A 26,229-nucleotide genomic window follows, 5' to 3' on the forward strand; every position below is an offset into this window, starting at 1 on the left:
GTGACTCAACCACCTCCCTGGGCAGCCTGTTCCAATGCCCAATGACCCTTTCCATGAAAAATTTTTTCCTGATATCCAGCCTGAAAAGATTTTACACTATAATAGATATTTGGAAAAGTACACCCGCTGAAACAGACTATTCCACAGTTGTGGAATGTTACACAAAAATTTATTATATATCCCAATAAAGGCTCTCCAGCCATTTTCACGCATTTCTGGAATGAAGGACACATATCTCAATGAAACAGGAGCTTTTCTCCCTCCTTCGGTGTTCTCATCATCAGTGAACATCCTTCAGATCAAAGGTTGTTGTTTGACCCCAGGGAAAGGATAACAGTGGCTGCAGTGCTTATATAGGATAGTGGCTCTAACAACTATTCATAGGGCTGCACTGCAAATCGGATCAGGCAACTGATCTCCTGTTTTAAAAAATAAAAATACCTTTAATTTTTCAAGGTGTTAAAACATCTTCTTGAGCCAGGTGCAGCTGCAGTCTTCATCTCATCAACCACAGCCTGAATTAGCATCCATTTAAACGAATAAGACATATCCCAAGTTTTGTGTTTCATGCTTACTGCAAAGCTGAGTATATGTGAAGCATGTTTACAAATGCAAAGACATTTTGGGAGTTGCCCTGTTTGATGTCTGGGCTTGTTTTGTATACACTCCTTATATTGCTGCAAGTTCTTGGAGGAGGATCCTTTCTTGGTCGCTTTACTAAATGAAATAAAAAGAAGCCTCCTGTCTAAGACAAAGGGAACTTGGCTTCAAGTTTTGTTTTGTTTTGTTTTTTTCAGTTGCAAGATAGCTCTTGCTTATATCTTACTGTGTCATCAGTAATTAGGCACGTATAGGAAATCAATTTTAACAGGGATGTAAGATTCAAAGCCTGCCAGTAAGTATTAGATAACAATTCTTTTTAAACACTATCTCTTCAAAATGATGCTTATTAGTGAAATACAGCATTTGACTCAAACTCCTAGATAACTTAGTGATAATTATTTTTGTTTGAAAGAACAAGCCTGAATTGTTTTTGTGACCGTAGGAATACAGACCACTAAGATAAAGCCTGGCCAGATCTCCTCTAGGCTGAGAAGTAAGAATAAGCAGCATGACAATGGTTAGAAGGGATGCCAATGTAAAAAGCAAAATTCTAGCAGAAATTTAGGCCTGTAAAATGTGTGTCAGCCTGTAAGGAATGCTGTTCCTGTTAGCCTGTAGATGTAAGATGTCCTTACTGGGTGCAAACTACATGGACAGTTTTCAAGGCATTTCTTTCCTCCAGTGGTTGTTTGTGTTGAAAAAATTTTCTCCAATAGCTACAGTTACTGTAACTAAGATTTCTTACCCAAGCAGACAGGAAAACACAGTAAGCCATAAATATTTTGTGTCCATATCACTAGACTCACAAACGCATATGAACACACACAAACATGGAGAAGATCGAATGTTGAGCTGAAGAGAGGCAGTGTCACTTTCTGATTACGTCTGCACACATAACATCAGGTTCAAACACTGAGATGATGTAAATTTGAAACTCTGTGATTAAGTCAGTAGAGTTAGGCCATTTGAGGCTGATCCAAAATATCTGCTTTGAGTATATAGGTAGGGCATGCCCTCTTAAATCTGAGTCAGAAGTAGTTTGCAGAGAATCAAATCTACCCTTTTTCCTTCCACCTGCAGCCTATTAATCTATAAAATGTAGAAAACAATGAAAAGCCATTGCAGTTTTTATTAGATTTGTGAAGTCACTTCAGTAACACAATTCTTGAGGTGCATTCAGCAAATCAAGACTGAAAAAAACCAAAAAGCCCAAAAATGAAGCCCACAATGACATGCAGCTCATTTCATTGCTTCTGACAGCAAGGTAGTTTAAGCTTCGCTTTCATACGGGCATGTGTCCTTAGTGATTTTGTAACTGGAAAGGACCCATTAGATATGTTGAATTGGGGTACTGCCAGTAGCTATTGCTTTCAAGACCTTTACACACTGAGATGGGAAGAATGCACTCGTGAAATAGATACTGGATGATGTGTGTTTGTGCATGTGTGTCAGCTTCAGAACCAAAAAGCCCGAATGAGTTAGATGTGTAAACTTAGCTCCCTTTGGGAAAACTCCTCCTCCAGAAACCTTCTACTTTCTCAGAAAATACACATTCTTGTTATTCCAGCTCTCCTCATCTTATGTACTTTGTAATTCCAACACGCAGCAAGATCAGTGTTTACACTGGCATAAAGGATTCCTGCAATTATGGCATGAATGAGGAATAAAATAGCAAGACTGCCCCACAGATACACAAACTGATCTATAGGAAAGCTTAACATGCTGTTTAATATTCATGAATAATGGTGCATAGGAACCCAGATACATCTTCGTTGTTCTTAGTAATAATTTTCACTTAATGATTTTGTTTAGTCAAAATTCTTCTGTAATGTAGGAAGATGCACTGGAAGACATTCTGAAGCTGAAGAGACAACACAACACTCTGCCTTTCCATTTCCATCTTCCATTGATATCCTGCAGTTTCACTTCCAACTCCAAGCTGGAAAGAGACAGGGCTGAAGTGGATGGTGAACTAGCAGCCCCTCTGCAGTTACTCTGACGGGGAGAGAAAAATGTAGGTGGGATTGAGAGCAGTTCAGAGGACACACAGCTAACCACTTGTCGCTCTGCGCTGCCTGCTGCACCCCTTCACTCTATGTCACCTCCAGACTTTCACTTTAGCCGTGGTCCCTGAGCCCTTTCATCAGCCCTAACTGCCAGCAAGCATCTATTTTTATGATTTTAGAGCTACCCACTCGCTCCACAGCTAGTAAAGGAGGCAGCCAGCCAGCTGGAGCACAGGCAAATCCCTGTTGCCCTCCCATGGGGTAGGACTTGCCCTCTCACCTCCTTGCAGAGTTCTCTGGACCAAGAGTATGAGAAGTGATGTGGTCCCACCCTGCATCCAGCCATGGCCCCTGAGCTCGACTAGGAGGTACCTGCAGCCAGCTCCCAGGCTCAACCCTTCCACGTCCAGCAACAAGGATCTCTCAGATGAGCGCTCCTGCTGTGGAGCTCGCTCCCCTTGGCAGCTGCTCAGACCTTAGTCTAATGACCTTCACGGCACCACACAAGCCTCATTCATTTTGCTTTTGATTAACTGTTTGTGGGTTTCTCCCATAATTTACTCTGAGATTGTGGTCTCCATGGCAAATAGGAATGAGAAATAAACTTAAATTTTTATGTAAAATAGAGCATGGCAGCAAAATAAATACAGCTACTCCATGCAATCTAAAACAAAACAAAACAAAAAAAAACAACCCCCACCCTCCAAAAAACAATACTGAAATGTATGCAAGAAAATAACCCTAAAATTGATAAATCTAAAACCAGTGTCAGGCGTCTACAAAGAGTTCACTGCTTCTGCTTGTCTCCTTGGCAAAGAAAACACTTAGGACACAGAGTGGAGATATAGCAAAGGGCCAAGTGAAAAAGCAAAATTAATCTTTTTGGTTTTTTTAAAAAAAACATCTGCTATGCTAAGGATGCATGAAAAGTTTTTCTTTTCTCTCTGAGCTAATCGCTAGAGCTGCTGCAGAGATATTTTGCAATTGTGAATACAAAAGGAGGTGGCTTGTCTGGCAGTCAAGCTGTGGTTGCCATGATGAAAGAGTCTGAGGACTCTGGTGCTGGCATGCACACACCAGCTACTCCCTCGTGTGATCCTCCATGCTGCAGCTCCCACAGTCTCCCTTTTTTTCCCTGTCATGACTTTGTCCTAAAGTTTCTGAAAATCTTGCCTGTGGCTTCAGATCCTTTCCAATCACGAATGAAGGCACTGCATCAGAGAATGACATCCTAGCTAAAGGCTGGTGTCCCAGGAGAGATTTAGGAGACTCAAGGGATTTTAAAGTGTTCCCTGTAAATTGACAGTTATTAATCATTTTCTAGCTCTCCAAGTGCCTCCAGCTCCTTCATAACTTGGTGTGTACCTGAGGAAGTACAAGGGTTTCTATGGACAGCATAACGTAATAAGAAAAAGTACTGAATGTTACCCAAAGTACTTCGAAATTAATTGTGCAGATTATGCTGTTGAAGTTTGTTGAGATTTTCCAATAATCCTAACAATTTATGTGGACCAAAACAGGTCAGAGCTGGCTTTCAGAGGCAGCAGTGTTGGAGCACATTTCATCTCCTCAAAGATAAGAGAGAATCATTTCACACTTTGCCCAGATCTGCAGTAACACTGAAGGTATGAGAGTCACAATGATAAATGTTGCAATGCACAGTGGACTCCTAATTCAAAGCCTTCTCTTTATGAAGTTTTCCTGTCTCTAAGAGAGTATGATGTAGCTCTTGGGGAGATGACAGATGGTAGAAATCCACTTCAGAACAAATCCCACTCAGACCTTAGTGGATGAGATGAGTCTTCTTTGCCTGGGCAGACAGCACAAAAACGGCTCAAACATGCTCATCTTTTGTGGGCTGGACCAGGCGAGACCTGGGAAAAGGAAGACAGAAGTACTACACTTATTACTACACTGTATGACTAATTCCTATTAACCTGGGCATTAAGGGTGCAAGCACCAGGCTTTCAGCTCTGAAGGTTTTCAGTTTGATCTCTGGTAAGGCAGGATGACACTCAGCATACATACAGCATGCATACATACAGCCTCAGCATTTGGGGGGAGCCAAGCAAAACCCTTCACCTTCAAAACTGAGAGATGCATCCATATTTTGTAGTTCTTGCCCTGCCCTGCTTTCCATTAATAGTTTTGGAAAATACCATTACAAGAAGAAGCGTAAATCAAAAGTTTCCTATTCTGTAGGATGAAGGTCCCACTTAGGAAATCACCTACCCCACTCTCCCTACAAACAAGATGCCAGAGATAAACATTTCACACAGATGAAAGCAAATATACCTCCCTCTACTAAACCTGGTGTTCCAGACAAACACAAAAAGGCTTAAATGAAGGAGAGAGGCCAACACTGAACTTCAGCAGTATGAGTAGGCACACTGTTGCGAAGAGTAGCAGAGGTGGAAATCATTTAGCAAGAGTACATGGTGGGAATCTGAGTGACTCCCTGGAGCAGCAGTTTTCGCTATTTCCAGGCCGTGAAAAACACTCTCAGTCCCTGCCCCACAACGTGGCTGCATGTACCAGAAGTGTCTCGGATTCCAAGTGGCAGAGGCAACCATGGGGCACCTGAGCACACCAGGGACTTCTCTCTGCCCCTTTGATTCCCAGGTGCAGCAGCAGGACCCACGTATGGGGTCCCTGTGCTCCTGCCTGCATCACCGCTCCGTGGTGCCTCTCAGGGTGGCTGGGGGAGGCAAGTACCCCTGTGTGGGGTGGCTCAGGGGTGCACTTCTGTAGTGGTGCACTGGCGAGAGGATCAGGGCCTGTGTGCTGCTGTGAAGAAGACTTTGATCTTCTTCCACCCTCTGGGAAAAGTAAGGCAATGGGGCGGACAGAGGAGATCACAGAGCCTGTAAGCACCCAAAGGTATCACCCACCACCTGGGAATCCCCCAAACAAGGGAGAGGGCTTCCTTTGCCAGAAATCTCAGCCAGCTGTTTTCCCAAAGGGCTCTTTGGGGCTACAAGTATGTATGCATAACAAGAAGCATCTTTTAGCCTGCTTTGCTTTTTATTAAGGACTTAGTAAGCACTTTCTTAATTCATTTAATGACATCTTTGCTTCCTTTCCCACACTCAGTCATGTACTGAAATCAAACTGACCTTAGGAAACATCAAAAAAAAAAAGATTATCACTCTTTTCATGGAAAAGCTTGGCATTAGTCCCCAGTAACAACTGCAGAATCCTTCTGGAAGAAGCCAATTAAGCAATAAAGCACAATAAAGTACAGCCTATTACGCTAATGTAATAATTCACACCTACAGTATTGCTACTAGATTCACACCTGCAGTGTTACACAAATCCAAAAGCCAGAAACTATTAAAACCAGCTAGCCAGTTTATTATTATGATATCATTTGTGCCTGGGGATACACTGCAAAAAACTATAATATATTGATATGTATTTTTATTTGAGTGTGAACAAAAATCTGAATTTTAGAAGGGAAATGTCGGAGTAGCTTAACAGTAAAATCAGATGGAGCTTGATTAATTTAAAACTATAGAAGGCAAAATGCTGAAAAGTAGCCAGAGGGACAGGGGTCTGTAGCAGGAAGGGAAAGGAGTGGATGAGGTGACACCATGGTGTCTCACATCTGCTCTGCGGCCCACTTGCATGGTGCAGGTACTCAGATGACCTTAGCCAGAGGACCTCATTGAAGCCAATAGAGCTATTATGTACGTAGAGCCAGCTGCTGGGCTGGAAGCAATTTGATGGAAAAAAATTAAGCGCTTAGTCAGAGCATCTAGAGTGCATTCCCTTTGAAACATCCCCCAGTGATAACTATCATAATTATACTTCCTCACTCACACTGCTTATGGAGGAATTAGGCTGCTATCATCCGTTCTTGCTCTGTGAAAATTTTCAGCTGACCTGAAGACACAGGACGTGACACTGCTCAGCTGTGTCAGCAGCAGGTCACCCCATCCTAAGGCACTCCCAAAAAAGGAAAAACTAAAACTGATGGAACCAGAAGCAGTAAAGACTTCTCTTAAGACACTCCCCAGATTATTCAGAAAACAAAAAATATGCTGGTTTACTGTGCTTATGGCATGAATGGTGCTGGGCGTTCTCATTTCACGTGGTTGTGACCTTAGTTGAACCTGCTGCAGGAGATAAATGAGGGAGCTGAGTGGTGCTCTGGTACTTGGGCATACTTTTTCCATTCAAAATTTTGGCAAGCCAGAGAGCAGATGTAGCCTGATCCTGCTCTAACACCTAGTGGGTACTGGGGGGGCATGGAGGAGTTGTGCGCTGACGTTCATTGTCAGTGCACCTGTAACACAGTGCCTGAAGCCATGTCTTTTATGACAGGCCAAATAAAGGCTTTGCCCATTCCCATGAGATGTCTAAGAAACTGTACTTATTACTGTTGACTCCCTTGGCAGGCTGTGACCCTGACTAACAAGCCCCAGAGCTTCTGTATCTCCTCATTGACCTGATGGCCTGAGGCTGGTCACCTCAGCTTGGCTATTACATCATCCTCCTGCCTGACCTCCCCTGTGTCCTCTTTCCCATTTATCTAAAGAAATAACGTTCCTCTGCCATTGCTCTGGCCTTGTCCCTGGGTGCCCCTGGGAAGTGATGGGCACGCCAGATCTGTTGTGTAAAGGCTGTAGTCACCTTTGCTGGTAACACTTTAACTCCAAGCAGTCAGGGGGGCAGGCAAGAGGTCAGGGTGGTCCCTGCATCACCTCTGCTGACCAAGTCCATTCCTCCAACATGGCCAGCCAAGGTCCCTCATACAGTCAACCTCCTCACATTGTTGTGAATCATCACTAAGTCCTTTGGCATCCATCCTGCCCTTGTCCTAGCCTGCAACCTGGATCCTCCACCTCAGCCGGAGGGCCCTGGGGACAATGGCCCCGGTGACAGGGCTGGCCTGCCAAGAGAGGCAGGAGGACTGCAGGGACACTCGACCTCAAGCCATTGCCCTGAGCAGAGGAGGTGGGCTCCTCTGAGATCTCCAGACCTTGCCAGACAGTCTCCAGGAGTGCACATATTAAAATGTGCCCTCTCTCTCTGCGAGTTGCTGAACACAGAACCTGGTAGAAAATCCATAAATTACAGCCCACAAAATTGCTCACGATTGCCAGTGATTAGTTAAACAAATCTTACCTGCTGTGATTTCTATGGAGACTCAGTGGCTGCAGGCTCCACCAAGGGTAATGTTATCCAATCACTTTAGCAAAGATGCTGAGAACTTTTCAGGAGCACTTGACTCAAAATTGGATTGTCTTGCAACATTTTTCTGAACAGCTGTTTGCTTTGGCCTGCAGATTTCTGTGTACAAAACAAAAAACAAACCAAAACACGACACAGCAAACAAGTAGATAATTTCTAGGAACAAACTAATGGCTTTAGGAATCAAGTTAGGGGAAGGGAGTGAGGAGAAAAGCAGTGGGAGCTGAGAGACTTAAGAAATGCCTGCAGGATGCCCACAGCTTGTGCTAAAACCAAAGGGGGTGAAAATTGGTCAGATTTTTTGTTTTAAGTTTCTATTTTACCTTTTTATGGGGCTCCTTAAAAACTTATAACAGCCAAAAGTCTGTTTCACAGCTCTGAACACTGAAGGGAAGTAAAAGTAATCTCATCTTTCTCTGCTTTTTTTTTTTTTTCAAACTACATCCCTCTGCAAAGGCACAGGGCTGTGTTCTACCCAGTACCAAAGCTGTACTATTAAACTACTATGAATACATACAATTAGTTCTAAAACCTAGAAATACAGGGGAAGAGGGGGAGGCACTCTATTTTTTAAAAGAAGCCATTTCTAAAGATGTGGCCAGGGAAGCAAGAAAAAAAAAGGCAGAAAGACACATTTTATATTAGGACCAGATGTGGAAAAGGAGAAAAAATTAGGTTTGTGCCAACCAGCAATGGGGAGAATTTTTTATGTTTCAGCTTTGGAGTTGAATCTGCAGCACGCTGCGCCACATGCTGATATCCGTCAGTCTAATGACTACGGCAGATTAGCAGCATAACACTCCTGCCAGCAGAGAGAAGGAAGTTGGTAAACGAAAAGCAACCTCTTCTCTCTATTAGGGTTGGACCTTTCGGACAGTTAGTGAAAACCAGTTCAAACTCTGCTGTCGTCCAAACTTTAAACCCATTGAAAATCTTGCTTTGGCTGCAGTCCAAAGTCCAGTGTTTTATTACCAGCCTCATGTCTTTCTGTCCCTCGCCTTCCACTATCCACTTATTTTCTTAGCTTTTAAGAAAAAAAAGTAATAAAGCAACCTTATTGTACAACAACTATCTTAACAAATTCTGGTACATGGCATGGACCTCCTTAATTGATTCCACATCCAAAGCACAAGACTTTGGGCTATTTTTGTTGTTCAAAGCTGTATATTGGCCAACATCCTCTGCATATAATTAACCCCCTATTTCCATGGAATCTCTGCATTAACTTATTACAGACTTGGCTGGTAATGAACTCCCGGGAGAAGTCCACATACAAACACTGGCCATTGGCTTCGCTGCCCACGTGGATTAAACAAAAATTAATCTCATCTATTTGGTTATTCATTTGGTGTCTTTAAATTGGAGGCATTTTTCTGCTTCGTTTGATGCACACAAAGGAAGAGGGATCTGGCTACTGAACTTTATCCAGAAACATCCATGTGTGGAGCAGATTAATGGGAACTTTTCATACCCATAATAGCTTTACAGCAGCAAAGTAGAACATGCAGTTCTCCCTGGGTGACTATAATGCTCTGGGAGAGAGGGAAAACAAATGTGGCTAGAAGATAGTAATGTTCTGCTCATCAAGTGCTGCATAGTTTAGACATCATTAAAGTGACATGTTTAGAACCAAGCCTGGGAGGAACTCAGCTACCAGAGTTGGGTTTTTTAATGTTTGGTTGGTTGGTTTTTTTGTTTTTTTTTTTTTTTTGTGGAGCACTGAAGCTTTTGGACACTGAAATAAAAAGAAGGATATGACAGATAGAGATGTCCCAAAGCAGCTGCCGGTATCAAGTGACCATATGTAAAATGGTAAAAGTGAACTGACAAGCTGGCTAGTAAGGAAAAGCAGCAGCAGCAGGGCTTACCAATTCCTTTTCTACCTGCTTCCTACTGGAAATGGGAATTTCTAAATACAGAGAGTATAATGGCTATTTTTGTATTACTTACAACTTGTAGGGAGTACCTGGCTGGAACCCAAAGAGCAAGGTCCTTCTCTGGGGTTTGCACTGACTACAGGTCATTCACCGTACTGTTGCATGCCTCGGTTTCCCCATGAGTAAAGCCAGGGTAACAACAGCATCCCCTGGAAAACACAGTAAGAGCTACTACGCAAGAAGACTCTAAGAGGATAACTCTAAATGAACTCATTTCTCCCCTGCCTCCTCCTCACCCCATCAAACTCCTTTTCAAAAAGAGGGTGGTTTTAGTTTTCAGGGTTACAGTTTACAACAGCACCCTTCTTTATGCCACGTGGACATCTCTCTGGCGCATTAGGCTCACATGGAGCATGGAGGTGTCCTGAAGAGGTGGCCATGGGGCCTCTTGGTCTTCTCCCTGCCACAGTCACAGAAGATGCTTCTTGGCACGAGTTGACTTTGTTGGGTCAAATGCAACAAGGTCAACCCAGCTGTGCTAAGGATCTTCCTCAACTGGGCCTTTCTGAATTCTTGGACTAACTTTGGTGGATAGTACTAGTCAAATTTCTCACACGAGGTCCCAGCACAGCAGACCTGCCTTTCCCATAAACATCCTTCCCTGCCTTTTGTGCAATTTTGATCTTATTGAGAAAAAATTCCTTCCTTTGAAAGATATTTACACAAGTTTGCAGTTGGAGGTGGGGGCCCATGTGCTGTTAAAGCCTGCAGTCCTGCCTAAGTCACCTCCTTGCACAATATTCCTGTTGTTCTAAGACCTTCTGGAAGAGGGACAGACCTGGCCATATGCTTGAAGGCCCTTGGAATTTCTCCTGGGCCAGACAAGTGGTTCTCTTCCTGTAAGACAGGGATGGAGCCCCTCAAAGATCAGGACCTTGAGGTGACCTCAGGAGTGGCCTGAACAGCCTGGAGAACCATCCACAGTGCAGCCTGTACCTCACAAGGGAGCCACCAGCCAGGATCAGTGCTGGACAAAACCCCTGCCTTTCACTGTAAGACCACAATTTTCAGCCTGAGCTTTTCAGGCTCACATGGTACTCACTCCAGTGATTAAAAGTTCAGGCAGCAACTCTCTGCCTAACTGACACCTGAGACAGCTGGGTTAAACCTCATTCACATTTGCCTATGTGCATGTGGCCATGCAGAAGTTGTCTTTGACAAGCAGGGGCAGATAGGCTCAGAGGAAGGTAAGTGCAGTGACGCATCTCCTTCTTCCCCTCCTGCCCCCAACTTTTCCAGCCAGCATCTCCCCTACACAATGAGGCTGGGGCAGCAGCAGCCAGCTGCTTCCCCTATTATCCCCAGCAGCTGCTGTCTCCCTGCCACTTCAACATCCTGCTGGCCTGGTAGGTTACATCAGTGGAAAAGCAGCCACGGTTCACTGGTGTACGATGAGAAGTAAAATCAATCATCATGCCACGTCTGCAAATGGCCCAGCTTCCCACAATGCAGGGAGCATGCATGGGTGAAGACCTTGAGGGAGGAGGGGATTACCTGCCTCACAGCCCCTGCCTTCCTGGAGGGGAGTGGCAGGAGCCGCGTACCCCTATATTACCTTTTCAGATGTGTCTGAACAAAAAGTGTGCTGAAGGGGTTTAGAGAGACTGCTCCTATCCCTGGCCTTAAGTGCTCTGCATCTGAAAGCCACTAGGCAATCCTCAGGTCATGCTGCCGTGAGTCTAATGGCAGTGCCTCCAAGGTGCTATGTCCTGGGCTGCCACCATTGCTCGTCTCCCACAGACTGAAAGATGAGCAACAGGACAGTGATTGGGCATCCCATGCCTTCTGTGAGGCTTTTGGGCTGGGGCAAAGAATAGGCAGGCTTTGTTCATCCAAAGGAAGTCCCTGTTCACTTCTGATAGCCTGCCACAACTCACTGCCAGCATCTCCAGCCAAACAATCAGAAGAGCAGGAAGAAAGTAGTGTCCAGAAAATGGAAATCAGGCTTGAGAGTGCAACACAAAAGCCAGTGGGGACGTGGCCAAGACACAGCGACTTCCTCAGATTGGCTTTGCAATTTCCTTTACCACCAATATTTACCAGGCAACCAGGTCATCTAGTCAGCTACATCAGCAAGTATCTCCACTCCAATCACACTGTCTGGTCCTTCATGCCACGGGGTCACTGCTCAGGCACACTCCAGACAGCCAGAAACCTGGCTCAGGTACTGAGGCCATGCGAATGAGCAGCAAGGCACAGGGATGAACTAACCACTGGAAGGCTGGCCCAAGTTCTCTGATAGAGCCACCCCACTTGCTTTTTTTCCATATTCAAGGTGTCTCTAGGCCAGTAACAGTAAGCGGAGCACAGCTATGACCAGACTAGGGCACGGTAAGAACATGAAGCAAAGTGAAAGTGGCACATTTGTGAAATGGATCGAAGGCAATATTTGAAGGACATCGCTGTCATTGACTGTAAATAGTGCAAGATGGTTTCTGCAGGCAAACAAATCAGTTGGACATGTCCAGGCCCGTGCAGGATTGTTTCTAATCCAGTAGTCTATCTTTCATAGTTTCTGTGAAAACAACAGTGTGATTGCCCTTTATTCAATATTTACTAATGCTTCTAAAATACTGGGAAGAATTTCACTAATAATCCTTTTCCTTACACTTCACAAATGAGCTGAAATAAGCCTTTAAATGTTATAAGGTGTACAACAACCAGTGGAAGGCTGTAAGCAGCACCACTTAAATAACCAGCCAACAGGTCACAGCACAAAAAACATTTTCAAGGGGAACTGGATAGCAGAATGTTGCTGAGGATGCAATGAATGAAGATTGCAGAGTTATCTCTGAGGAAGGATTTCACTGCCACTGAAGTCAATAAGACCCTGGGGGAGAGACTTAAGGAATTCACTTCTTATTCAGCCTTAAATCTATTTAAAGCAACTTGTATATCCATACCAGTAACCAAAGCCTTCAGATCAAGTATCCAAAATTTAGACCATGTTCAGGCCCCCTCAGCAGACTGCAGGGGAGCCCAGTAGATCCCAAAATTTCCCCTTTCTTTACTTCTCATATTTCCTGTAGAAACTACCCAAGCATCTGAGGGAGCTGCCTCTATTAAAAGGAGCTGGGGATGGAGATTGTCTGGCAATGCTGATGAAAAGCTGCCACAGAGGTCAGAGGTCCTCCACATGGGTGAGTCTTGTCCTTGGAAGGTCCCTCAGAAAAGAGATCACGTGTTGGAGGGAGGCCAACCTGCATGTCTCTCCATGGTGAGGTACAGTACATCTTCCTTGCCTTTGTCTTCCTGGCAATCCAGTAAAGAGTGAGTCAATGGAAACAGCAACCAGGCAGCAGACTGGAAAACCCGGGATTTCAATTTCTTTCCCACAGTTTAAAACTTGAGAGCAACCATCACACACCTCCAAATTAGGCATCCTGTGATCCTCATTCATTTTTATCTTTACTCTCCCTATGGTCCTCTGGGTGAAAGATATCTATCCACCTGTAATCACACAAAGAAATGCCATTAAAAGTCCTGATAAGCTTTTAGGACCCAGTAATTGCTATAAATCACATTTACTGTTTAAATTCAGGGAAGAAAAAAAAGAAAATCAATCTACAGTAAAAGCAGATGATGCTGTATCTGGCAAGACTAGAACTACCCAATTTATCAGTGTCAGCTGGGTTTTTAATACCCAATCTTTACGTGTCAAAACCCTAAAATTTACAGCAGAGCCAGGTTTCCAAAGGTTTATCCATGCAGTTGCAAGCTTTAGGCAGACATGAGGAAGTTATGCCAGTTCAACAAATAACTTGATTCTTAAAGTTAATTATTCGGGCTAGCCCTGTGAATGTATATTTAATTTTCTGTTTATTTTGGTTTAACTTAAAATGTACTTCAAGATCAGTTATTTTTGTCTCAAATTTGCCCACCGAGGGCTTTGTAACAATTGCAAACTTTGCTTTCAGTCAAGGAAAGAAACTTTCCCACAGAGCAGAGAACTGGACAAGTTTTAATTCACACCTTTGTTTATCTGAGAATTCCTGTGTGTAGCTACTCTTATTTTCGAATAAAAGCACTCATGCAGGGACTCAAGTAACAAGGGAGTTAGAGCCCACATAATTATTTCCGAATGTTTTGTGTGCACCCCAGCTTTGTATCATAACACCCACTCTGTATGCCAGAACTGGTGTCATGCCATAACTCATTGTAATAGATTAGTTTGGAATTAAAACCAAAACAAACAGGTATTATAAGGAAAAAAAAATGTTGCCACATGAGGGCATGCTTCATCTCTTTCAAGAGCTTGCATTTTTGTATCAGATATTTAAGGAAAATTACATTTTAAGAACTGGTTTTAGAAAAAGGGAAAACTCAGTTTTTAATTATGATTTGCTAGGTTTCTTACTTACCAATTAAGTGCAAAATTATCACAAACTTTGAAGAAATATTCTTTGCTCCGATCTGTGGATGTTCCATTTTACTGTGCTGACAGCAGCATACACTTTGATCTTATGGCAAAGGAGATGAGCTATCTGGAATATCAATACATAACGCTCAGGTTTTTTTACTAGTTGGTACAAAACAACCACAAGACACAAAAAGCAGACACAAAGCTACCAGAGATACCGATTTTACCTTTTGCCTAATGAGAGCAGTTTCTAGGCCAGCCAGCCAGACCAAGGCAAAGGATAGCATCTCTTACTGTCCTCTCGCAAAAGAAGGGCAGGGTTGCAGGGTTCCCCAGGGTTCTCCAGCTCTAGTGTGCCACTGGGTCTCTCTCTTCACTTGTATGGCCAGTGGTGCATCTACACCCCACCCCCCCACATATCCTCAGATCACAAGATCATGGAAAATCCCCAAGAAGTTAATCTTTTAGGCAAAACTACAACTGTGAGGCTCTCAGAGCCTACCAGGTCATTTGTGGTAATAGTCCAGAAATTAATTAGGTTTGCAGAGAGTACTGATGAGCAACAAGACCTTAATCTCTCCACCCAGAGAGGTACACCAGAGCACGAAGCATCCTCAAGGCCGCAAACTTTCTCTGGTCCTCAAAAAGAGGATTTTGGACCTATGGTGGAGCACAGTGATTAATTCGGAAGCAACAGGATCCAAGGCTTTGAGTCACTCGAGGTAATTTTTCTTCTAGTGAGTCAGAGTATCTGCACAACCTTGCTTCCTGGAAACTTGAGTAGTGAAGCAAAGCAACATCTCACTTGAGTATCATATCTGTATCAGGGAAATTATTCTCCAAAGTGCTAGGTATTTCCCAGCTCTGACCAACATCCTTGGATGCTCAACATGCTATAGGACCTGGTGATTTGCTAAAAGTCGAATGGGAGGGTGTTTTCCCAAATTTCAGAGGAGTGGAGTCACAGGTCAAGTTTTGGATGACTGCCACTCGCCGACCTGGGCTCAGCAGTCCCTGCCAGAGGAGCACCAGTTCCTGGAGCCTTCATCCTTGGCTGACCCAGGGAACAAGGAAGCTGCAGGGGCTGTAGCCCTGACAGCACCAAGCTGCAAAACTTTGGCAGTCTGGACTTGTGCTGACTAAGATGTTTGGACTGACAACAAGAGCCAGCTCATGGGGGAATCTTTCTTCAGCTTCTCCCTTTATCCAAGTGATCTAAATTCACTACATGAGCTTTTTGCCACCACACCTGTGCTGCTTTGTTGTGCATGGCCTCACTTCCTCTCCAGCTTTTGCACCACAGCCTGAACCCATCAACACCACACCCCCAAGGCCACCTTGGCCCTGCTGAGCCCTGCAGCTCCCAGCAGAGCAGCAGCTGGCCACCACTAACTGCTCGTTCCTCCTTGCTGCCCCTTCCCTGAGGGCTTTGCTCAGCCATTCTGCCACCAGGACAGCCACACTGCATCTGCCTAACAGAGTGGAAACAGCAGCTGGATCCTTCTGTGCCCATCAGAAATAAAAACAAGGGCAAGGAGATGACTGCATAGTCATCTGTTGAGCGCTGGAGGAGAGGTCCCTGCTCACCTGCTTGGCCCCCAGCAGGCACAGCAGCAATGTTATCTGCATGTCCGAGCATCCCAGGCTTGCGTGGCACCGGGAAGGGGAAGAAAGGAAAGGCAGCCTATGGCACCATCTCGGAGCTGGCAGGAAAAGTCCAGCGAGTGCACAGGAACAAGAAGCCACAGAAGCCACCAAAGCGCAGGACACCCATATTGTGCACAGTAAAGGCCAGCCTGGCACAGGCACTGCTGCCCAGCCAGGGCAGAGGGATGGACCTCCCCAGCTCCTTAGCCAGCTTACAGGCTACCTGTAGGGACAAGCTCTAACACTGGAGGAGCAATGTTCTTGTCCGGTAGAGAGGCATGTGCAGAGAGCAGGGTAAGAGGGACTATCAGTCTGAAGAGGCAGGGTGGAATTAAATAAGATAGAGCTGGGCAAAGTAAAACTTTGAGAGCAAAGCAGAATTAAAAAAAAAGAACAAAGTATAATTAAATATATAATAAATTAAAAAATTAAGTAAAATAAAATCAATACATTTCAAATGTCAAATAAAATGGGGGGCGGGAGAGGGCAGGGGGGAAACAGAAGTAACCACTTTCTCTCTGACTCCTGCCTTGGCAGCACAGGCCCATCCCAGTTCATGGAAGGATAAAGTGTCACAGGGCTTTATCCCCAGAGAAACACCACCGGATGGACAGCCCCAGTCACAGGAACCTCCTCCAGATAGCAGGGCAGCTGGCTGCCACCCGAAGCAGACGAGGAGGTTGCCTACACACAGGCGGGCAGTGAAGGGGCCTCGCCTCTCCCTGGGCTCCCAGGTGCCAGCTCACCCTGATTCATGCTGCTGTTTCGCAGGCAGTTCTGGCTGGGAGTCAACAGGAACTCAGTGCCCTGGTCAAAGGCTGAAGCTGCTCACAGACCACAGTGGGCTTCCTGGCAGAGCCAGTGCTGCAGGTGCTCCCAGGAAAATGCAGGAGCAGATTTTGGCAGCAGAGGAAAGGAAAGTGCTTCCTTTTTCAGTTCACAGTCTCACGGATTAGGCAGGATGAGGACACCTGACATCACTTGCCCAGCCAAGCTGCCTGTGCAGCTTTCTCTGGGGAACACAACAGGGTGCAGGGCATGTTCTCTTTCCTGGGCCAATGGTGTCCAAGCCATCATCTGGATCGCTGGCTTTCCCGAAAAGCACTGGTAGGGTGAATGCAGCAGGGGCAGGCTGCAAAATCTGTAAGTCCTTGACTTCAGCCAGGCTTAGGCAGCTTTTCTAACCAGCCACCACTTCAGCAAGCGGTACTCCAGCTTGAGGGTCAGTACATGCACTTGGAGATCTCTCTGCTGAAACTTGGTGTTATTTCACATCACTGCAAGTGTGGTCTGTCTGGGAGGATTCCCTAATGACTGGAGAGGAAAGGAAATGAGAACGTCCCAAAAGCTTAATAGGCTAAATCTCAGCAGCAGTTGGGTACCGAAAATCCCAGCCAAAGTCCTCAGGCCCAGCACAGGCAGGTTATACAAGCTCACCTACCTGTACACAGGCACCGCCGTCATTAGGACTTTTGCCCCATTCACAACAATAAGTCTATTTATAAAGCACCAGCTTCCTGTTCCAGCTCCATCACTGGTGCTCACAGAGTTGACCAGCAAGCACTTGCTAAGTGAAACCCTGCAGCTGTGAGGCTGCTCCTTGCTGCTCATTCCGCCTCCCACCAGGAGCCAGCAGGACATAAAGTCTGCCCATCCCAAAGCTGTTCCTCCAGCCACTCCACTGACCATCTGCAGCCTTGGTGGCATCAGCCACTCTTGCAAAGCTGCTGGGCTCTGTATGGATGCAGCCAACGTGTAAGCACACATTTTGTTTGCCTGATGGCTGGTGACCTGTGGCAGAGTGGCAGCAAACAGCTGGATTGAGAAAGCCACTGCTGCTTGCCAAGTGTACGTGGTCACCATAAAAAAAATGCTAGGCTTTCCATGGAGTAAAAGCTAAGCACGAGCTGCCACTTCAGCCCAGAAACAACTGTGCATGCTTCTCTCTCAGCGGAGGAGAATTCCTCTTTGACTGGAGAAGAAAACAGGGAACAGGCATAAGAAAAACAGCACATGGCAGCAATCATATGAGAGTGGCAAACAGCCATCCTGACTGGTGGCCACAAAGCTGTCCAGCAGCTGCAGAGAGAGAGGAGGGGGGTGGAAAATGAGCCAGAGGGAGCTGGAGCAGAGGAGGAGGGGAGGAAGCTTTTAAGATGAGCAGTTTGAGGGCAGCCTCTCAAATGAGTCAGAACTCACAGAGACGTGGTCACGGCTCCCTCTTTAGCAGGAAGCATCCACAAATGAGTAAAAAGGAATAAAACCTGGACAACTAGGAAGTTGAAGTCAATCGGATTCATACATATTTAACAGGGACATTCATCCAAATAGAGGCTTGCCTGTAGTGTGCTGGAAACAAGTCATGCTGCCTGGGAGGCTCACACAGAAAACCTTGCTCCCAGCCAGCACGGGACAGAAAGGCAGGGGATTGCTCACTGTGCTCAGGGAAAAAGCAGCCCCGGTGTGAACAGAGAAGATGATGAAGAAATGGGTGTGATGCCAGGGAAAGGGTATCTCCTGTGTGGGTGAGACGCTGTGAAAGGGCACGCTTTCTGGACCCCAACCCAGGGATTGAGGGCAGGAGAGACCACACGGCTGAAACCTCTCTCCTGGCACACACTGCAAAAGACAAGCAGAGCTGCTGCTTGCAGAGCCAGGGCAGCTGAACTGCGGTCCAGGAGACAGCATGGCTGCCCAGGCTGGGATAGCCCAGGAAAAAGCTTTAGCTCTCTTTTTCTGGTCTAGAGCTCCTGCTCTCGGTGCTGCAATACAGCTTTGAAAAGAAGCCATAGGAAGCTGGATGAACGTGTGCCAGGATCATGACTGACGTCAGGAGAAGAAGGGGTGGAGGGATCATGTCTCCTTTAGTCTCTCTGGAAAAGGCTTGGATCCAGGTATGAACCTGGGTTATAAACCTATTACCATACATCCCAGTGAGCCTTCTCAGATCTGTATCAGCAGGAATTCAAATCTAAGAGAACCACGCCACACCAAACCACATTGCTTCTTCTCCACCTTTGCCTGGGCACTGGCTGAACTGATGCAATGGCACATCCTGTGTCAGAGCTGGTCCACTGAAAGCTCTCAGCAACCCATTGGCATTTGGTGTGACCTCCATTTGTACAGACAAGCAAAACCCAGCTTGGGTATTACTGGCCTGGGAAGCACCATCACAGGATTCCCCCTGCCTATTGTCCTCCACTGGCACCCCTACAAAACACAAAACTAATTCCTAGCAAGACAAGTTTCCTCTTCATCCAGCACAGCCAGTCACAGGAGTTCTGCAACCCCAGCTACGTCCTCACTCACACCTACTGAACCTCAGAGCCCTCCAGGGGTTTGCACAGCAAAATTGGCTGAACTTTCCAATGAGGCACAGGAACACAAGCACTCTCATCCTACAGGAATTGCCACAGCCTTGTTGACGCAGAGGCTGCTAGATGGCGTTTCCAGAGCAGGTATCCCTCTGTCCTAGATGCAGAAGTTCTCCTTTGGGATAGAAGCAATGGCTCTTGTCCACTTTGTCACCTGTGGCAAACAAGCATCAGCTAGACAAGGAGAGGCTCTTGTCTAGCAGATGGGAAATAGGACACAGATGAAGAAAAAAAGGGGAGCGCACATACAGCATATGACAGGAGTATGTGATATGTTCCAGAGATATGTAAAAATGGCAGCTGTGAAATAAATGGGAAGGGAAGGGAAGGGAAGGGAAGGGAAGGGAAGGGAAGGGAAGGGAAGGGAAGGGAAGGGAAGGGAAGGGAAGGGAAGGGAAGGGAAGGGAAGGGAAGGGAAGGGAAGGGAAGGGAAGGGAAGGGAAGGGAAGGGAAGGGAAGGGAAGGGAAGGGAAGGGAAGGGAAGGGAAGGGAAGGGAAGGGAAGGGAAGGGAAGGGAAGGGAAGGGAAGGGAAGGGAAGGGAAGGGAAGGGAAGGGAAGGGAAGGGAAGGGAAGGGAAGGGAAGGGAAGGGAAGGGAAGGGAAGGGAAGGGAAGGGAAGGGAAGGGAAGGGAAGGGAAGGTCTCTTGGCCCGTGTGCAGGGGGAAAGGTTCATTTCTGTCATCAGACTGAATGGTTCAGCCCAGGGAGAAATGCGAACGGCATCAGGTCCTCCCTTCCCAGGGAGAGAGAGAGCAGGGTCAGACAGAACACTGCTGTTCCACTCCCTGTGCATGCCATCTGCCTCAGCCTGACCTGAGGCAGGAGGTTGTCCTGAACTGCCATTGTAGCTGAGTTTAAGAAGAACAGCAGTAGTCTGGTTATTACTGCATAATGTAGGGAATCAGAAGTACTTTTGCCTCAGGCACCATGGTAAGATGAGTAGGACTGAGTTTTCACGCATCAGATATATTACATGGATGCCACACATCCCATTTGGCAACTCCCTCAAGTATTGCAAGCTTCTGGACAAAGGGGCTTCAAAACTCTCTGGATCCGGCACAGCATTTGCTGGGCTTGAATTCTTGGCCAGGAGCCTCAAGCACTGGGGAGGAAGCATCCTTATTCCCCCTCTCCTCCCTCCTTCCCACTCCTGCCCCTGGATGGAAGGCGTATTTGATCACTCCTCTCTGCGGGTGAGGGAGTGCTCTTCTGGAATAACACACTCTGCACAAGGAGCTCCGCTGCTCCTGCTCTTCTCCATCCACCAGGAAAAAAAAAATCTCTGCTGGAATCTTGTTTTGCTGGAATCAAAACACATCACAAAATCCAGCTGATTTTGCCAGGATTTCCCTTAAGAAGAAAACCAGGAAAACGGAGAGTTCCAGCAGCGTTGCAACATTTCTTTTCAGCATGTTTGAAATGCAACATAGCTTCCTTTAAAAAAAAAATACAAATCTTCTTTCATTTTAATTTTGTGTCTGTTTGTACTGCATTAGTTAAGCTGCAAAACTCAAAATCAAAACTTCCGGCTGATCCAAAACAATAAAAGAAAGGAGGAGCTGAGAGTAAAAATAATGGAAGATTTTACAATTTACCAAATAAAATTCTGAAAAGTAAGAATCCTCTACAAAACTGAACTTAAATCTCAGTTTTCATCTCGATATTCAAATATCTAACATTCATAGAATTCTCAATCTGCAAATCTCCTGGTATAGATCTGTCTTTTGTAGTAGGTAGGATGGGAAGACTGCTGTATTGTGTAAAAAGCTTTATAAAAGTGTCATAACTCCCATAAGGGGTTTTACCAGTATAGCATCTAAAATTTTATATTTATTTATTTACTTGTTTGGGTTTTATCACCAACAAAAGCCAGGGGAGAAGTTATTTTTACATCAGCATTTACTGTAATCTTAAATTACATTACACAGCATCAGTTCTCTAGACCACACGGGCTCTTTGAGCCAGGGACATAACCTCAACATCATATCAACTGTGTTCTCATGTGCATGTGCACATCTCCATTGGTCTTAGAAGAGTAAATTAGGACAGGATTTGCTCCATGACTTCCATAGCCCAAAAGAACAACTGCAAATCCTTAGGGGAGAGGGTAAAAAAGGAGACAATAGCCCTAAAACAATTAGTGAGATTAAAGGCAAATGCAAATCCAACAATGTTGACAAAAAAATGCTGTACGTTAACTCGTCTCTAAATAAAACCTTAGATACTGGCTAGATACTCTTTGAGCACTGAAACAAAGCCACTTTGGAAGGGGCAGCAGCTTTAAACCTACAGAAAGCAGCTTGGCTTACCAACTGCATGCAGCAAGTAAAGAACACTGTTTAAGTAGAAACTGCAGGCAGAAAGCACTTGAGTGGCAACAACCATCCTCCACGCTACAGTCTAGTGGAGGACATTGCGACAATTCTTGTTGCTGGTCCAGGGAGATCTCCATGCCAGAGTGAAATGCATCACCAAGGTGCACACTGCTTTCCAAGAGCTCATCAGCTAGGCTTAGAATGAGCCTCCTGGAATTGCCAGGGACTGAAATGGATTTAGAAGAGCCAGAAATAAAAGGTGAGATCTTGGACTCAATACAATAGATACTGGCTGCTGTAAAAAAAAGTCACAGAAATCAGATATGCCACGATGATTAGGAGACGATGGGAAAATATCAAAGAGAAGATAGGCCAGCCTACCAGCAGGAAGAAAACACCTTCAATTATAGCCCAAACCTGTGAGTCAGAAGATCTAGTTTATAGCCTTAGCACAGCTGAAAACTTCCTATGACATCTTAAACAAACCAGTTTGCTCCTCAATACAACAGGATAATAATTTACAAGTCCAAAGCTTTAGATTAACTGAAGTTCGCAGACTGCTTGGAGCTCCTGAGGTGAAAAGCGCTCTTACCTTAAAACACGACAATGAAGCCCTCCTGCTGTCCATCTGCTGAGCACAGTGGGAATGCTCCCAGTAGGGTGCCACACGCAGCCAGCTCCCACTAATATAAAACATGCTTTAGCACTTGCTACTTAGTACCATTGACAATAAGGTCCCAGCATATTCTTCCTATCCCTTATAACCACCTACATCCCACCACATTCATCATGAATGGAAACTAATCATGTCATTACGTTCAGTATAGCCAAACAAAGAGGGAAAAAGACAGAAGATTTGCTAGCAGGTGCTAGGGGAAGGCAGGAGGTGATGGCAATCAGCAACTTTGGCAGCTATGTAAATGGTATCAGGCATGGCAATTTCGTTAAGCACCAGAACCATAGGGATTCATGTTTAGAGAAGGCTTTCAAACACGCTGTTGGCTCTTATCTTGACCTTGCATTGCATGTGCTGTTCATCACAGGCCATGACAGAAATTATATCAGCATCAGCAGCAACCAGAGTAGCAGAATATTCTGCCTGGAAAAAACACCAATATTTACCATGAATAGTGTCAGTTGTACAGTTTCCACATTTTAGTTGGGGCCATTTGGCTCTGAGCAGGTGGAAGTGCTTTCATAATATTGGCTGGAAGGAAGGTAGCATCCAGACACACTTGAATGGAGTAAAAACTGATGTAAGCCCTGTGTTTCTTGTCTGAAAGTCACTACCCCAAAAATAGCTTGTGATCTAGTTATTTTTATTTAGAGAAGAGCCTGTGCCTTGAGTTTGGATCAGAGTCCAAATTCCACTAGAGTTTCAGGCTGTTGTTAAGGTAGGATGCTTCATTCTGGTCCAGTTTAGAAACAGGATGACCAGTAAGTTAGGGATTTCATTTAGAGACAGACTCAGACATTGGGATGGCCCATTTTCACAAGTCTGCGTCATACAAGAAATCAGCAGCTTTACATGAAAGGACAGGTTTGTTTCTTGATGAAGGGAGAATTTAAAAACGTGTATGCTTTTTTCTATGTTTCAGAAAGGCCGCAGGTTGTTTCTTGGATGCTGGGAAGGCTCCTGAGCCTCACCAGTCCTCAGAGGAGACCACTTAATAATGGAGAGCATGTTTCACCACTTGAAAATCATAGTAGCAGATACTGTTAGCTCTCCATGTTAAAGCACTACCAGCACACAGACACATTTACCAGTAGGCCACACACAAAATTACAGCTTGGTCCATTTTGCATTTGCATGCATCACGGATTCCTTGACAGTTCTGTATATTTGGATCTGGAAGCTCTACAGGAACTCCAGGATCTCTCAAAAACCACCTGCACATTTTCTTCCTGCTTCCTTCTATTTCTGAATGATCCCTTGAGCAGAGGAGTTTTCTTCTTTGCCTTAACTGGATATTCTTAAAGATTTTATTATAACTTGCTGGTTCACCTTTAACCACCGTGGTATGAACATAATCATTAATACCAATTTCTTGTAAATGCTCTGTTAGTATATATCTCTTTGTTTCCTGGGTTTCTACCACACTGTGTACCCTTCCTAGAGTTCCTGTTTACACAGTAGGCTGACACAACCCCAAATATTCTATTTTAGTTACTCATGTAACAAACAAGTACTTCACATGTACTTTTACACATGTGCTTAGCACAAAACATCCGAGTAGATATTCACACAAAGCAGGAGTAACTTAGTCTATTCAATAGAGGTATCCAGTCCCACACATGTGCCTTACCCGACTTCAGACCTGTAGGAGGCAATGCAGGGACTGTTTAAGATTGCAGACAAGCTCTGTGGAAACTCTGCAGCTTTCTTCTTTTCTCTCCCTCCTTTCTAAAACCCAGGGTATGATTGTACTACTAATCAGCTCTCTCTTAAAGATAAAGCAATGTAAGCTGGGTTAACTAACACTAAATTTGTCAGCACTTAAAACTATGCGAGAGGTTTCACCTGACAGATTAGGATGACCTTGGACCACCTTTTCTAATAGCAGAGCAAGGGTTACAGGCGCCATCAGCAGAGGATTGGTGGCAAGCATCTGGAATGGCTGTAAGATCTCCAAGCAGCTCAGCTGTTTGAAAATAAATGTCTGTCCACAGCCTTACAGAACTGAGCTGGTACATCTTCAGACATCCCTCACATAAATCTCCTGTACACTCATAGAGATTTATGATAAACACTTGCTCTTTCCTTAACCTCCAAAACCTTTTCCACCTACTGAATAACACAAGATTCTTTCCCCTCACCCAGCCTGTTCAATATCTATATAAAGCCTCTAGAGAAGATTCGGTGGCACCATGGACTGACTTGTCAGCAGTACACATATGACACCCATTTCTACATCATCTTCACCTCCCATGCCAATAACATCCTTACCCAGCTCTTCAAGGGCTTGGCTGAGATCAGCAAAGGAATTAAGAGAAGTTGGCAGAAGCTGAATCATCGCAAGAGTCTGGGCTGACGATGGTATGGGAAAGTATTTTACATTTCCATAATGTCATCCATTCTCCATCACTGGCATTAAGACTAAATGAAGATTTAATATTCATCTGAACTCATTCATCCTGCAAACGCCAATAACTGTTGCTGCAAAAACCTCAGTCCTTCAGCATGATTTCTGATCAGATGATTGGCTAAGATGAACTTGGCCCTTATGCTTGATTTCTACAACCTAGCATGTTTAGAAATAACACCCTGTACAAGAATGCTGTTTACTTGGCAGCACAAGACCGCCAAACAAGCCTGAGCTCTGTTCTTTGCTCTGCTGACCACTCGGTCTCAGCTTAAATACAAGGCTTTGCCCTTATTTTCAAAGCTTTCATGACCTCAGCAAAAATTGGTTTCAGGGCATCCATACTTCTAGTACTGTATTGAAATCTGACTTGCTTTATTGTTCTGTAACAAAATAAACACCCAATCTGAAGGGTATATGCACTGCAGACAGAGATTCCCTGCTGCCTAGGACACAACCATGGGCTCCTAATCACCTGCAGGAGACAACCATAAATCTCAAAAGCACAGAACAAGGAGAAACACCAGCTTTTCAACCCAGCCTTCCCATCTCTATTCTAACCATACCAAAACCACCAGTAGGAACAAGTAGTCCATAACTAACAGGCAGGATGAAGCCTGATTTCCAAGAGCACAATGCAGTGACGATTCTCTGGTGCCTGATAAAAGGCGAGCTGAGCCGGAAGCACCTTGATACTTCTCGAACAAATAGCCTCTCTGGCTGCATACCCATTTGCCTCTGTTTCAATCTTATAGGTACCTCACCAGAGGTCTGTATCCTTTTGCCAAATTAAATGACCAACATGCTCACTCCATCAGGGAGGTGAGGAGTCAGAGTGCGTGGAATCACACACACACAGACAGACATACACACACAGCATGAATTGAGAGGCATTGTTTTACTAGGAAACAGTTACTGGCAAAAGTGCCCTATATAAAAAACAGGAGAGGCAAAGAGGGAGAGAAAGGTCAAAGATGCCTTGTGTTCATTTTCATGGGCTCATAAAGTAATAGGAGGCAGAATACATAATGGGATTCAAGAACATCTGAAGAGTCATGGCTTTCCAACACACCAGTGACAGTCAGGGTCTCAGAACCTGGAGAGAATCACACAATCTTTTTCAAATGACAAATGAGTCACTAATGATAATCAGATATGAAATAAATTTATTTCTTCCTAAAACAAACAAAAAAGCTGCTTTTCAGTTATATGAGATGCAAAACAAGCATCACAGACAAGAAGACAAGACAAAAATTCTAGAAGACATAATTAAAATATGCCCGAATCTATGTCCATAACTCACCGTTACACAGGGAAGGGGCCTTGTTTTAAGGTTGCATTTCCATGTTGCTTTTGAATTTCCTAACCACTGCTTAGTTGCAATATAACTTTAAATTTCCTACCAAGGAAAGTAAACCTCAAGGAAAGTACCTCAACAGGGGAACCAACCAGCCACGTACCTACACAATATTAAAAATAAACGCTCTGATGATGCAGAATCCTTTCCATGCACCTAGTATTGCATGAACCCCTCAACTGGTTTTGCCTGGAAGGAAGAGCATGTATGTATGAGCAGGGATACTGTCCAGGGATACTAAAACAGGTTTATAATACTCCATCTTGTTTTCTTCAGCACAAAACTAAGCCCTGAAGAATACTGGTCATATATTTATTTCTGACAACAGCTGGCAATAACTTTGTGCAATTC

The 26,229-nt window shown here is 44.9% G+C and overlaps 1 long non-coding RNA gene across 4 annotated transcripts; it reads right to left on the bottom strand.

Moving 5' to 3' along the window:
- Window positions 1–214: 214 nt before the first annotated feature.
- Window positions 215–24,568, bottom strand: LOC128851226 (uncharacterized). 4 transcript variants are annotated; one of them, XR_008448496.1, is made up of 5 exons: window positions 24,386–24,568; window positions 14,104–14,226; window positions 12,646–13,192; window positions 7,740–7,904; window positions 215–4,483 (listed from the first exon to the last, which is right to left on the bottom strand). It is a non-coding gene; the product is annotated as an uncharacterized LOC128851226 (long non-coding RNA). The 4 variants fall into 4 exon arrangements; XR_008448493.1 differs by having other exon boundaries at window positions 7,740–13,192; XR_008448494.1 differs by lacking the exon at window positions 14,104–14,226 and having other exon boundaries at window positions 7,740–13,192.
- Between the last annotated feature and the right edge of the window lie 1,661 nt (window positions 24,569–26,229).

This window comes from Cuculus canorus, chromosome 2 (assembly GCF_017976375.1).
Source record: "Cuculus canorus isolate bCucCan1 chromosome 2, bCucCan1.pri, whole genome shotgun sequence".
In the NCBI taxonomy this organism is placed as follows: Eukaryota; Metazoa; Chordata; class Aves; order Cuculiformes; family Cuculidae; genus Cuculus; species Cuculus canorus.